The sequence below is a fragment of the Pseudophryne corroboree genome, chromosome 2, assembly GCF_028390025.1.
Source record: "Pseudophryne corroboree isolate aPseCor3 chromosome 2, aPseCor3.hap2, whole genome shotgun sequence".
In the NCBI taxonomy this organism is placed as follows: Eukaryota; Metazoa; Chordata; class Amphibia; order Anura; family Myobatrachidae; genus Pseudophryne; species Pseudophryne corroboree.
This window is the reverse complement of record NC_086445.1, coordinates 1,017,486,056-1,017,499,949: the sequence shown is the minus strand read 5'-3', so window position 1 is coordinate 1,017,499,949 and position 13,894 is coordinate 1,017,486,056. Positions and strand designations below refer to the sequence as shown.

Here is a 13,894-nt window from a genome sequence, read left to right as displayed (position 1 = left end):
TTTTATTCAATTACACTGTGATTATTTCAGCAAGTACAGAAACCCCCTGATTCATTGACGCATTAGATGCATTCATTTCTGCATAGTAGACAATCTTACTGCAGGTACAAACTCAATTAAACATACATATATAGTGCTGTACTAGACATTGGGGGTAATTCCAAGTTGATCGCAGCAGGAATTTTTTTAGCAGTTGAGCAAAACCATGTGCACTGCAGGTGGGGCAGATATAACATTTACAGAGAGAGTTAGATTTGGGTGGGGTGTGTTCAATCTGCAATCTAAATTGCAGTGTAAAAATAAAGCAGCCAGTATTTACCCTGCACAGAAACAAAATAACCCACCCAAATCTAACTCTCTCTGCACATGTTATATCTGCCCCCCCCTGCAGTGCACATGGTTTTGCCCAACTGCTAAAAAATTTCCTGCTGCGATCAACTTGGAATTACCCCCATAGAGTAATGTGCGCTACACCTACACACATCGCTTATATTGGTTTCTCTGTAGGAGTCTTCAGTTCTTCCATTTATGAGAAGATGACTGTTCCTCGCCGGGATATGAGATAATATTTCCTGGAGAAATAAAAATTGATGATGAGAAATGCGTTTAAGTGTGTAATCTCCTGTCACACCGCAACATATTATACACTGTAAGTCCCATATTAGAAATCCCAAATGAACATTACTTATAAAGAGAATGAAAGCGATATGCACTAACCAGTGTTCTGTATACACATGCTAGGCAATCTGACTAGATTTATACTGCATGCTTGAATGATCTGAGTCAGCAATAGCGACGCACGGGGCCGCACATCGCTATCGCTATGGGGCATACACACGGAGCAATCCGTGCTTAATTTCTAAACAATCTAGTCAAATCGCTTAGAAAATATTAACAAATCACTCCGTGTGTATCCCCCTTTACAGAAAGGGGCGGAGTGATACAGCTGGGGAGTGATTTGTCCTGTCAGGGTGAGTCAGAGAGATGGAGGCAGAGAATGCAGGGCTGTAAGTGTCAGGGCTTGCAACAAACTACAGGATTGGTGTAAGTGCACCACCATAGAATGGCCATGCACACAGACTAGCGAAAAGGTGTTGGGGGTAATTCAGACAGCGATCGCAGTCTGAACTACTTTGTGGAGTGCGCACGCACTGATTGACAGGCAGAGGCGGTCGTGAGGCGGTAGGGAGCTACTCCTCAGGTACAAAAGCATTGCTGCCATGTGATGCTTTTGTGGGTCATTCCGAGTTGATCGTAGCTGTGCTAACATTTAGCACAGCTACGATCATTCACACTGACATGGGGGGGGGGGGTACGCCAAGCACAGGGCCCCGCATGTTAGTGCCGGTCCCCCCACCCGCAGAAGTGCAAAGGCATCGCACAGCGGCGATGCCTTTGCACTTCAAGAGTAGCTCCCGACCAGCGCAGCTTTAGCGTGCTGGCTGGGAGCTACTCATCGCTCCTCGGCCCGCAGCAGCTGCGTGTGACATCACGCAGCCGCTGCAGCCCGCCCCCCGTTCGGTCTGGCCACGCCTGCGTTGGCCGGACTGCGCCCACGAAACGGCGGCCAAACGCAGCCGTTACACCCCCCCGCCCAGAGACCACCTCTGCCTGTCAATCAGGCAGAGGCGATCGTAGCTGCCTGACGACCTTCGGCCATCTAGCATGTGCCGGCGCACTGCGGCGCTGGCACAGTTCTGACCCGATCACACCGCTGTGATAAACTGCAGCTTGCGATTGGGTCGCAATGTCCCCCTTTGTACCTGTGCCGGGGGGGGGGGGGGGGTTAGGGCCTGACATGCGGGGCGGACTACCCTTGTGCTGGGCGTCCTCCCACATGTCTGAGAAACTGAAACTAAATTTAGCACATCTACAATCAGGTCTGAATTCCCCCGTATTTGGTTTGTGATCGGTAATTCTATTATAGCATTAGTGTTATGCCTTGTATGCTAACAGCTTGTGAATGCCAAGTATAACCATTTATATTGCAGCCAGAAGTGACACAGAGCAATAAATGTGTTTCTTTTCAATGGTGTGTACGTTTGTGGAAATAAATGAATGTCAACTTACGGGTGTACTTACTGTCAAAGTAATAGGTAATAAAATATACTAGCAGGGGGTGTTCCCAAGTCCACTCCAATAGACTACAGATATTTTTAAGGCTTGGGTAGAGGCACATATATATTAGTTACCCGTAGGGAGGTGAGAATGGGTCACAAATATAACCCACCCAAATCTAACTCTCTCTGCACATGTTGCATCTGCCCATACTTGCCTACATTGTAAGTCTCCTCTCCGGGAGAAGCCCGGAGAGGAGATGCTGCAGTAGTCTTCGGGGGGCGGGGCCAGATGGTGACATCACCAAGCCCCGCCCCCACATCGGAAAATGCTGCGCTTCGCGGGCCTGTGGGAAGGGGGCGGAGCTAAAATGATGCAATTTGCATCATTTTAACCCCTTCCCCACCCGACGGACCCGCGAAAACGGGAGATTATCTCTCCATCCTGCTCGCATCACTAAGGTGCGAGCAGGATGCGGGAGACCTGCCCACTCTTCCGGGGGTGCGGGGGGCTACCCAAAAAAACGGGAGCCTCCCGCAGCTTCCGGGAGAGTAGATAAGTATGCATCTGCCCCACCTGCAGTGCACATGGTTTTGCCCAGTTGTGTGCTTTTTTTGCTTTGCTCACAAACCTAAATCAGGCTCACAATCTCAAATTACATGTAAGACTCAAAAAAGACAAGGGCTGTGAAAGTTTGCACACGCAGGTGAACCAAATACGACACCCATTAGGCACTACCACTTGGGGGCTTGAGGTTAAACCCTTACATAAGAAAAAAACCCATAACTGTAAAGTATTCTGTAGCTTTGTCATCATGTCATAAGGTCATGTAGCATTAGTGCTAGACTTACCCCGTTTCAGAAGTCCACGACTGGGGCATATATTGCATTCCGGATATTTATTTCCAAATAGAATAGTAGAAACAAAACCCAGGATACCCTTACTTCTTTTTCTTTCACATTCTATGCACAACTCTTTCAGTTTTTCGTCCTCACTTTTCTGTGGTGGTGGCGTTGGGATCACCACTACAGGTTGCCTTATTAATTTGGTGTAACACAAAGGGACACCGGGGTAATTTGATAGATAGCAGCAGCCCAAAGATTTACATTTATCGAAGGTGAAGTCTGCACCACCGCAGGGGATTCTCTCCGCCAGGGTTACTTCTTGACAGTTAAATACAACTGTATGAGACAAAATAAGTACAGAGATGTCACGTTACAATGATTTCATTATGAACGCCTGTAAAAACGTCAACGTCTGCACATGTAATATTATTGATCATTCTGGATAAACTCCTATTCTTTATGCCTTCATGTTACAATAAGGCTGGGGGGCCATGCCCAAAGACCATCACTGGTACCTGATATCTGGGACTGGACTGTGATATCACTTATGAGGCACTTCAGAGGTTAGGTAGTTTCACTGTGCATACCTCCCAACTTTTCTGCAGCAGAAAGAGGGACCTTTGGCCTGCTGGAAAAAGGGGGCGTGGCTTTGCGGTTTTCATCACTGAGGGTCATGCCCAGTGCTCTGTTACTGCTGGCATGCGCCCTCTCCATCTGTCTCTAGTGAATAGACGCTGTTGCTGTTCACTGCTGCTCTGCTAGCAGAGCAACGAGTGACAGAGCCTCCCAACTGCCCCCCCCTCTGTGGGACATTGCGGCCCGCGGGTGTTACAGCGGGACAGTCCCCAAAAAATGGGACTGACCCGCGAAAATCTGGACAATTGGGAGGTATGACTGTGTTTAGTCCGATGCAGGACAGAACTGAATGAGGAAATGAAACAGCGCGGAAGGTGTCAGTCTGTATCCCTACAACTCAGTCCCTGACTATGTCTTTGCTTTCTAATTAGGGCAAAGGGGGCATACTGTATGTATCAATGCTTGCAGAGAGATAAAGTGGAGAGAGATAAAGTACAGGGTATCGCCCAATCAGCTCCCTCCTAACTACCATGTTATAGGCTGTATTTCAGAAATGACAGGAGGTGACTGGCTAGTGCTTTATCTCTCTCCAAGCATTGATATATGTGCCCCAGACTGTCCAGTGCTAGTTGCTGTGTACAATATGCAGAATGCAGCGCTCAGTGGGGGTAATTCCAAGTTGATCGCAGCAGGAAATTTTTTAGCAGTTGGGCAAAACCATGTGCACTGTAGGGGGGGGGGCAGATATAACATGTGCAGAGAGAGTTAGATTTGGGTGGGTGATTTTGTTTCTGTGCAGGGTAAATACTGGCTGCTTTATTTTTACACTGCAAATTATATTGCAGATTGAACACACCCCACCCAAATCTAACTCTCTGCACATGTTAAATCTGCCTCCCCTGCAGTGCAGCATGGTTTTGGCCAACTGCTAAAAAATTTCCTGCTGCGATCAACTTGGAATTACCCCCAGTGCTCCTTCTAATCCTGTATGTACGCTGAGCCTGACTGAGGATAAGTGTGTACATGAGGACTGTATTATGGGGGTGTACTATATTATGCTGGCTGTCGGGATCCTCGCCACGCTGTGGGCACGGTGGCTCGCCATGCGCGCCACACTATTTATTCTCCCTCCAGGGGTGTCGTGGACCCGCCAAGATGGAGAATAGTTGTCGGTATGCCGGCTGTTGGGATCCTGACAGCCGTCATATCTAATGTTTCCCGTATTATGGCTCACATCACATTTTGCAGGTGTCCTTAGTCTGCATAAAGTGTTCTGCATCTGTGTAACATGTCTGTATTATACAGATGGGTCCACGGTTATCTTGGCTAGTTTGCTGCACCTAGGTACAACATGGTTTATTAACATAAACCCTTCATCTATTGTACTCAGCTGCAATACAATACAGAGAACAATACAGCATGGGATTAAATCCGACTGGACAGTCTCAGTTAATCCTATTAAAGGTCAAGATAAATGTGGACCCATCTGTATGTCTGCTGGCAAGCCAAACAGCTATTCACCCTGGGGCTGGCACAGCTTCCAGATACCCACACCAGTAACCCCCTCACCTCCGGGCCACCCCATGAAACAGCTATAATTCCAGCCATGATTTTATACATAAGATACAAAGTTGCAGATACAGATGGAGCCATGCTAATTGTGGTTCCGTCTGTGCCGTGATGTGCACGGAATGGGAGCATCTCTGCGCGCTCCCGGCGTGACTGGGCGGACGGATCACCTAGTCACGCCGGGAGCGCAACTAAATGAGTGCGGCGCCTTCTGTATACAGTATAACATTTCTAAATTAGTTTCAATTACTGTCTTACTCCCAAAGCCAAGTATTATTTCCCCATTCATCACACACTGACACAAATCATTGTACACACTGAAATAGAGGCCCTCATTCCGAGTTGATCGCTCGCAAGGCGATTTTAGCAGAGTTACACACGCTAAGCCGCCGCCTACTGGGAGTGAATCTTAGCTTCTTAAAATTGCGAACGATGTAATCGTAATATTGCGATTACAAACTACTTAGCAGTTTCAGAGTAGCTTCAGACTTACTCGGCATCTGCGATCAGTTCAGTGCTTGTCGTTCCTGGTTTGACGTCACAAACACACCCAGCGTTCGCCCAGACACTCCCCCGTTTCTCCGGCCACTCCTGCGTTTTTTCCGGAAACGGTAGCGTTTTTATCCACACGCCCATAAAACGCAGTGTTTCCGCCCAGTAACACCCATTTCCTGTCAATCACACTACGATCGCCGGAGCGAAGAAAAAGCCGTGAGTAAAAATACTATCTTCATTGTTAAATTACTTGGCGCAGTCGCAGTGCGAATATTGCGCATGCGTACTAAGCGAAATTTCACTGCGATGCGATGAAAATTACCGAGCGAACGACTCGGAATGAGGGCCAGTATCTTACCCAGTACTCTCTATAAAAACACATTCTCAGGATTCACCTATGACCTTTACAATAGTAATAGAGTATATAGTTATTTCCGTAATCACCAGCATTCCAAGAATAATATTTATACATATACGTAGACCCCAGTGTTTTCTTCTTTTTTCTAATCCATCATCATGTTTTGGTTTTGGCAAAACCACCCCCAAGTGTTTTGGTTTAGGTTTGGTTTATGGTTCGCTCAAAAATCGATAGAAAAATCTATAAATAATTGATAAAAATCGATAAAAACAGCTAAAATTATGTAATTTTTGCAATCCAAAACCTGGAATTCGGATTTAAAATCCAAATTCTGAACTGCCGGAAGATCTGAACAGGAATTCAGCTCGGAACAGATCTCATCGGGAAATTGGGTTTTGGTTCGGTTTGGATCCACAAAATTCAGCTAAATTCAGATTTCTGGAGAACTGAACCTCACATCTCAAGTAATACTGCAACATGTACATTACAGTAACAAAAGAAGTGGTTTTATGTATACAATTCTCCTTTACCGACAGTTCTGCACATGTTTTAGCATCATCTATACAGTATTACTTAACCGTTGTGTCAGTACTATGAAGCTAAAGGACCCCCCCAAGCGTTAGTGCACAATCTTCCAATACCCCAGTACAGTCAGGTCTCTATGTATTGCACATCTGATGATCCCAAGAAACAACCAACAGCACATTTAGTAAATGGCGAGTTCTCCAACTGTTGGAGCCAGAAGCTGGGAGAGCACTGTAGGACTTCTCCAGTAGCTGTGGAGCCATTATGGCATCTGATCAATAGCTGCACAGTTGAATGTTCTTACCTCCCTGGGCAGCGACTGAGCCCAGAACCACAAACAGCACCTGGATGTAGAGTGCTGCGTTACTCATTGTGTACTGTTTGTTATTCCAGCAGAGAGAATACCCTGAGATCCAAGATTTGACGTTTTATAGAGCTTCGGAATATTTACAAATAATATTTTACTGACATTTATATTTACACACAGACATGTGGTTATAACATCACAAAACAAGACAATAGCCATCTGACAAAGAAATAAACAACTTTGTGTGGATTTAAAATTTGAAGATAATATTTAAGTTTAATGTTGTAGAACTGTGATATAAAAATTGATGGTGAACTGGCACCACCACTCCCGGCGCTAATTAAGTCAAACGATATATATAATTAGATAAACCATCCAACGAAGCTGCACGCAATTAAAGTCTGGTTAGGACCTAAAAACATCAAAAGTACAAAAAAAAAACCCAACAACAATACTGACAGCGCTGATAGGCCCTACACACTGGCCGATTTTTTGAAAGATATGAACGATCTCGTTCATAAATGAACGAGAACTCGTTCATATGTTTCAGTGTGGAGGCTCCAGCGATGAACGATGCGCGGCCCCGCGCTCGTTCATCGCTGGTCCCCCGTCGGCTGTGCATGCAGGCCAATATGGACGATCTCGTCCATATTTGCCTGCACCTCAATGGAGCCGCGTGACGGGGGAGTGAAGAAACTTCACTCCCCCCGTCACTACCCCCCCGCCGCCGGGTCGCTCGTCGGCCGTATCCGCCGTCGGGCAGCTCGGCGGCGGGTCGGCCAGTGTGTAGGGCCCTTTAGTGTTGGTTTCTGTCATTTCAATTCAGCCCATACCCCGTATTGTGGATTGGTAACATATGTTACAGACTGCGGTCATAATTAACAATGGAACAAATCAACTACTGCAGGTGAGCTGGCTATGGAACTGTGGCTTCTCTAATAGAATTGCAACTATTTATAATCTTTGCTCCTCCTAGAATTATATTAATATATAATTTTAAGTTTACTCTGTTTTAGGTGTGTTTTATTATTATATAGGTTTATATGTATATAGGTGAATATTAATATTATTATTGTGTCAGTGTTTTTATGGGTAATTAACCCTAATAAAAGTAAATACTGTTTGAAATAGCACAAGCGTCCCATTTATTAATAGATAACAGACATGGATTAAAATCTGAATTGAAATGACAGAAGCCAACACTAACTGCAGTCATTACTGTTTTACTTGTACTTTTGATGTTTTTAAGTCCTAACCAGACCTTAATCGCATGCAGCTACAGTGGATGGTTTATATATATCTCCCAGAGGCGGAACTACCGCCAGTGCAACCAGTGCGTTGCACTGGGGCCCGCCTCTGTCCAGGGGCCCAAAGCATGTAATGAGTCAAACTGACTTATTACATGCCGCTGTGCGCTGCGGACAACCGCTGCCCGCAGCGCACAGCCGCCCAGAGAGGAGAGGAGCAGCGGTACGGGGGAGAAGGAGGAGGAGGGAGCCGGAGGAGGGAGCCGCAGCAGCGCTTTGTTACTGGTGGAGGCGCTGCTGCTGCTGCCCCTCTGCTTCACTATAGGCTGTCTTCCGAGAACAGCCTATAGTGAAGCAGAGGGGCAGCAGCAGCAGCGCCTCCACCAATAACACAGCGCTGCTGCGGCTCCCTCCTCCACCCCTCCTCCTTCTCTACTGGCCGGGAATCGTCTTTCTTTCTTTCTTTCTTTCTTTCTTTCTTTCTTTCTTTCTTTCTTTCTTTCTTTCTTTCTTTCTTTCTTTCTTTCTTTCTTTTCTTTCTACAAAAAAGGGGGACTGTCTGCCACAATGTGTAAAAAGGGGGAATCTGCCTGCCTTAGTGTGTAAAAAGGGGGAATCAGTATAGTACTATATAGTATAGTATAGGACGCCCGGCCTATAAGGACGCTGCAGTGACTAGTATATGAAGTGGCTAGTTATTAAGTGGCAGCTAATATCAATAGCAGTGTTATACCTGTGTTTCATTGGTTGCATCTTCAACTGATATTTGGAATTGACTCCTGTCTCTCCTTTTCACCAACAGGTAACTACAGCAGAGAGCTGATCACTGTGTTTTTTGCTAAAAGATATATTTGGTAACTACAGCAGAGAGCTGATCACTGTGTTTTTTGCTAAAAGATATATTTGGTAACTACAGCAGAGAGCTGATCACTGTGTTTTTTGCTAAAAGATATACTTGGTAAATTGTTAAGTGGATTAATATCTGTAGTCAGCAAAAACCTTGTGATTGACTGGGGCTTAGTGATCTCACAGTTGGTAGTTGATTATCACCTTTTGGTTGAGGGTTGCTGTGTGGGGGAGGGGGGTGTAATCACAAAGAGCATGTGTTTGTAGACTTACTTAACCAGTATAGTATAGGACGCCCGGCCTATAAGGACGCTGCAGTGCCTAGTATCTGAAGTGGCTAGTTATTAAGTGGCAGCTAATATCAATAGCAGTGTTATACCTGTGTTAAACCGAAGGAAAACAGAAGGCAAACAAACTTACAAATTAACAAAAGGCCTGCATTACAACCTAAAAACTCTGGAACTTTATGTGGCCTTTCCTCGCCTCAAACATGAGAACACCAAGACCAGGCTTACAACCTCTCTGTCTGAGAACATCAAGTCTGTCCCTGGGCCTAACCATCAAGATGAACAGGGAACTGTGGGGGAAGAGCACCAGGACCGGGATCAGCAGGGACATCCCCATTGCGTCTGAGTATGCCCCCCTCATTCTCATACCCACCCGAACTAAGATCTGATCAAAATGTTATCCCACTCCTACTTCTGCCACTAGTTACCTGCTATTGTGTTTTTTTTTTTCTTCTCTCCATTGCTCGCTTCCAACCCACCATGGGTTTTTCCTGTAATGTTACCTCCACTGATTGCACACCTTGCCATTGTGCCCTACATGCAGGGTACATCATACTATTACATAAGCATCAGTTTTCCCATATATGAACTTGGCCCTTGCATGGATCACCTCCCACAGTGTAACCTTCAAAGTGCGCCCAACATGGCTGCCCCATATGGTACACTTGTGGATGGGATGAAAAATACATGGACCTTGTGGTTTTGTTGGAACCCTACTCTAAACTGTAGGACTCTGAAATCACCCCCATTTTGTGTCATCTCTTCTAGGGGTAGACTATTCCACCTGGGTAATCCTACGCTTAGCGCCCAAGGTGGCTGCTGCACTTGGTACCTGTGAGGGTGGAATACACAACCCTTGGAAGTTATTACCCAAAATGCCTTCACCAATCCTGCGTTATGCTTTCTGTGGACTTAAGATTTTTCTTTTATGTCTGTGTTGCTTGTCTATTGTTGTATTACTCAAATCCTCTGTATCATGTGCATTGTTTTTGATGTCTGTAAAGCGCCTTGAGTCCTGTTGGAGAAAGAGCGCTATATAAATAAAATTATTATTATTATTATTATTATAATCTGCCTGCCGCAATGTGTAAAAACGGAGAATCTGCCTGCCGCAATGTGTAAAAACGGGGAATCAGCTTGCCACAATGTGTAAAAAGGGGGAATGTGCCTGCCGCAATGTGTAAAAATGGGGAATCTGCCTGCCGTAGTGTGTAAAAAGGGGGAATCTGCCTACCGCAATGTGTAAAAACGGGGAATCTGCCTACCGCAATGTGTAAAAAGGGGGAATCTGCCTGCCGCAATGTGTAAAAACGGGGAATCTGCTTGCCGCAATGTGTAAAAAGGGGGACTGTCTGCCGCAATGTGTAAAAAGGGGGATTCTGCTTTCCGCAATGTGTAAAAAGGGGGAATCTGCCTGCCGCAATGTGTAACAAGGGCACACTGTCTGCCGTAATGTGTAACAAGGGCACGCTGTCTGCCGTAATGTGTAACAAGGGCACGCTGTCTGCCGTAATGTGTAACAAGGGCACGCTGTCTGCCATAATGTGTAAAAAGTGTACGCTGTCTGCCGTTATGTGTAAAAAGTGTACGCTGTCTGCCGCTATGTGTAACAAGGGTACGCTGTCTGCCGTTATGTGTAAAAAGGGTACGCTGTCGGACGCTGTGTTTAACAAGGGCACGCTGTCTGCCGTTATTTGTAAAAATTGTACGCTGTCTGCCGCTATGTGTAACAAGGGCACGCTGTCTGCCGTTATGTGTAAAAAGGGGATGCTGTCTGCCGTTATGTGTAAAAAGGGCACGCTGTCTGCTGCTATGTGTAAAAAGGGCACACTGTCTGCCGTTATGTGTAAAAAGGGGACGCTGTCTGCCGTAATGTGTAAAAAGAAGAATCTGTCCGCCGTAAGGTGTAAGAGGGTCTCTACCTGGTGTAGTGGTGCTACTGTGCGGCGTAATTTGAATAATGGAGACTACTGTGCATCGTTTTATGAATTGGTATTATTTTGTGGCCACACCCCTTCCCCACGAAGCCACGCCACTATGTATTTTTGCGCGCCTACGGCGCGCACTGCCCCTATTTTGCATGCAGGGGTGGGGCTCCAATGCCGTTTCTTGCACACAGTGCTAAAATGTCTAGTTACGGCACTGTTGCTAGGTATCCACTTCCCTGAGCAGGTCCCCCTCACCAGATCCTCTCCAGGGGTGAGGGGGTGGACTTGGATGGGATGGGGGAGGGGGGGCAAGCCATTTTGTCGCACATGGGCCCACCGCTCGCTAGTTCCGCCACTGATATCTCCTATATATTAGCCCAGATTTGTGACTTTGTGTCTCATTTGCTAACACTGGGCGGAGTCACAACACTGGGCGGAGTTAGTCAAATGAGTCACAGATCTGGGCAAATCTATAGGAGACTAGGAGTAGAAGCAGATGGTATGGGCATGGCACAGGCAGCGGTGCATACTTCTCAACTTTCTTCAGGCAGAAGGAGGGACACACGTGCGGCGAAAAGGGGGCATGGCCAACAAAAAGGGAGCGTGGCTTGGCGGAGGACCCGCGATCGTGAGCCATGCCCCAGTTTTCGTCAGTGAGGGGGCATGCCCAGCGCTCTGTGAACTGCTGGCATGCCCCCAGGGGCAGATTATGAGTCCGGAGGGCCCAGGGCACTTGAGACAGGGGGACCCTATCTCATTGATGTGCCTGCTGTGGGTTCGGAGGCATGGCCTAATAGCGGGACTCGTGGCCACGCCCCCTTATGCAAATTCCGGGATTTTTTTTTTTTTTAAATGGGATTTTGGCCCCTCAGCTAGTGGTAAATCCAGAGGGGGTGTTCGCTCCCCGCTACACACCCACACAGGCAGAAGAAAGCAGGGAGACTGCTGCCTCCCTGCAACACCACAGACCTGCCAATACACAGCAGTGTGTGCTGACTGTAGCACAATGCTGCCGCTGTTGCTGGTAGGACGGGGGAGCTTCTGAGATGGGACAGAGCTACTAAAACTGTGGGGCCCGGGGTACGTACCCCCTGCCCCCCCCTTATTCCGCCTCTGCTGCCGGGCCCCACCCTTAATCCGTACACCCTGATGGCCCCTCTCCTCCTGTCTCCACTAAATAGACGCTGTGTGCGTCTATTCACTGCTGCTCTGCTAAGCAGAACAGCGAGTACAGGAAGAAGGGAAGAAGTCTGAACGGACGAAACGCGTTGGATGTACCTCTAACTGACCCTCCATTTTTAAAGATAAGCACCATTCTTTTATTGTACTAGATTTTGACACTCGGTATTTTTTATGTTTTTTATTGTCATTATTTTATGTACCTTTTTTTTTTTTAATTCCTCCAGTTCTCTTTTTATGCCATTTTTATTTGATATCCTAACTCTCATTATAAATAAATGTAATTTTAATTTTTAATCTTAAAAATGTATCCAGCCACTTCTTTTTAAATATTTTTAGATTTATTTTTGACACCGTTGGTCGCTGGTGCCCCCATCCCCATTTTCCTATCCATAAATCTAAGGCAGCTTATCACTGCCTGAATTTTACTTGGGGGATAGCAGACACCTTAAATATTCTAAGGAGTGTCCACAATTGTTCACATATTTTTATTCACCTGTATTCGCATACACCTGTGGCGCCATACTACCACTACTCCATATATATATATATATAAATCTATGTTTTGCCCTAATTAGTGCTGTGGTGGTGCCAGTTCATCATCTATTTTTATATCACCACTCCGAAACATTAAACTTAAATATTAACTTAAAATTTTAAATCCACACAAAGATGTTTATCTTTGTCAGATGGTTATAGTCTCATTTTGTGCTGTTATAACCACACGTCTGTGTGTAAATATAAATATGTCAGTAAAATATTATTTTTAAATATTCCATAGCACTATAACATATCAAATCTTGGATCTCAGGGTGTTCTCTCTGCTGGAATAACAAATGGAACTCAACGAGTAACGCAGTGATGTACCATCAGGTGCTGTTTGTGGTTCTGGGCTCAGTGCGTCAGATGAAAGACGCATCATTCTTACTTACCTTCAAAATCGGAAGATGTCCAGCAGAGCCGTCAGCTCAGAACTGGCAGAAACCAGTGGGACCCAGGTACACCCATCTACTGTTTGGAGAAGTCTTGCCAAAAAAGGTCTTCATGGAAGAATTGAAACCGAAAAGCCATACCTCCCATGTGGAAACAAGACAGAGGCGTAACTGTGGGAGGAAATGGAGTCAGCTGCCGCCGGGCTCCTGCTCTGTAGTGGGGGCACCTCTCCTCCCATTCTGCAACACCATTCAATTAAGTTAATTGACAGCCACCACTATCCCTTCTGCGGGTGGCTCCCCCACTGGTCCCTGCACCTTACAAGTCACACCAACTTCATTATAGATACAAATTTTACAGGTGTCATACCCAGGATTAGAACCCACGACCTAGTACACTGGAAACAGACACCTTACTGATTAAGCTATTTGCTTCTGTATTGGAGATATAGATTTCTCATGTTTCCTATATAGGAGCAAAAAGCTTTAGCAGTAAGGTACCTGCTTCCAGTGTAATAGGTTGTGGGTTCTAATCCTGGCTATGACACTTGCAAAATAATTGGCAGAGAAGTAATTAGTATTGTGAGTGACTGAGCAGATCCATGTAGTGTGTGCCTGCATGATACATAGATCTGCCTAGTTGCAATGGTTTTTTAACTGATAACAGTGGCGTCACAAGGCGGGTGCGGGGGGTGCGGCCCGCACCCGGGTGTGACACCTGGAGGAGGGTGACACCAAATGT

The 13,894-nt window shown here is 46.1% G+C and overlaps 1 long non-coding RNA gene across 1 annotated transcript; it reads right to left on the bottom strand.

Moving 5' to 3' along the window:
- Nucleotides 1–421: 421 nt before the first annotated feature.
- On the bottom strand, nt 422–13,539 carry LOC134988069 (uncharacterized). Its single transcript, XR_010193602.1, has 3 exons — nt 13,153–13,539; nt 2,910–3,239; nt 422–572 (listed from the first exon to the last, which is right to left on the bottom strand). It is a non-coding gene; the product is annotated as an uncharacterized LOC134988069 (long non-coding RNA).
- Between the last annotated feature and the right edge of the window lie 355 nt (nt 13,540–13,894).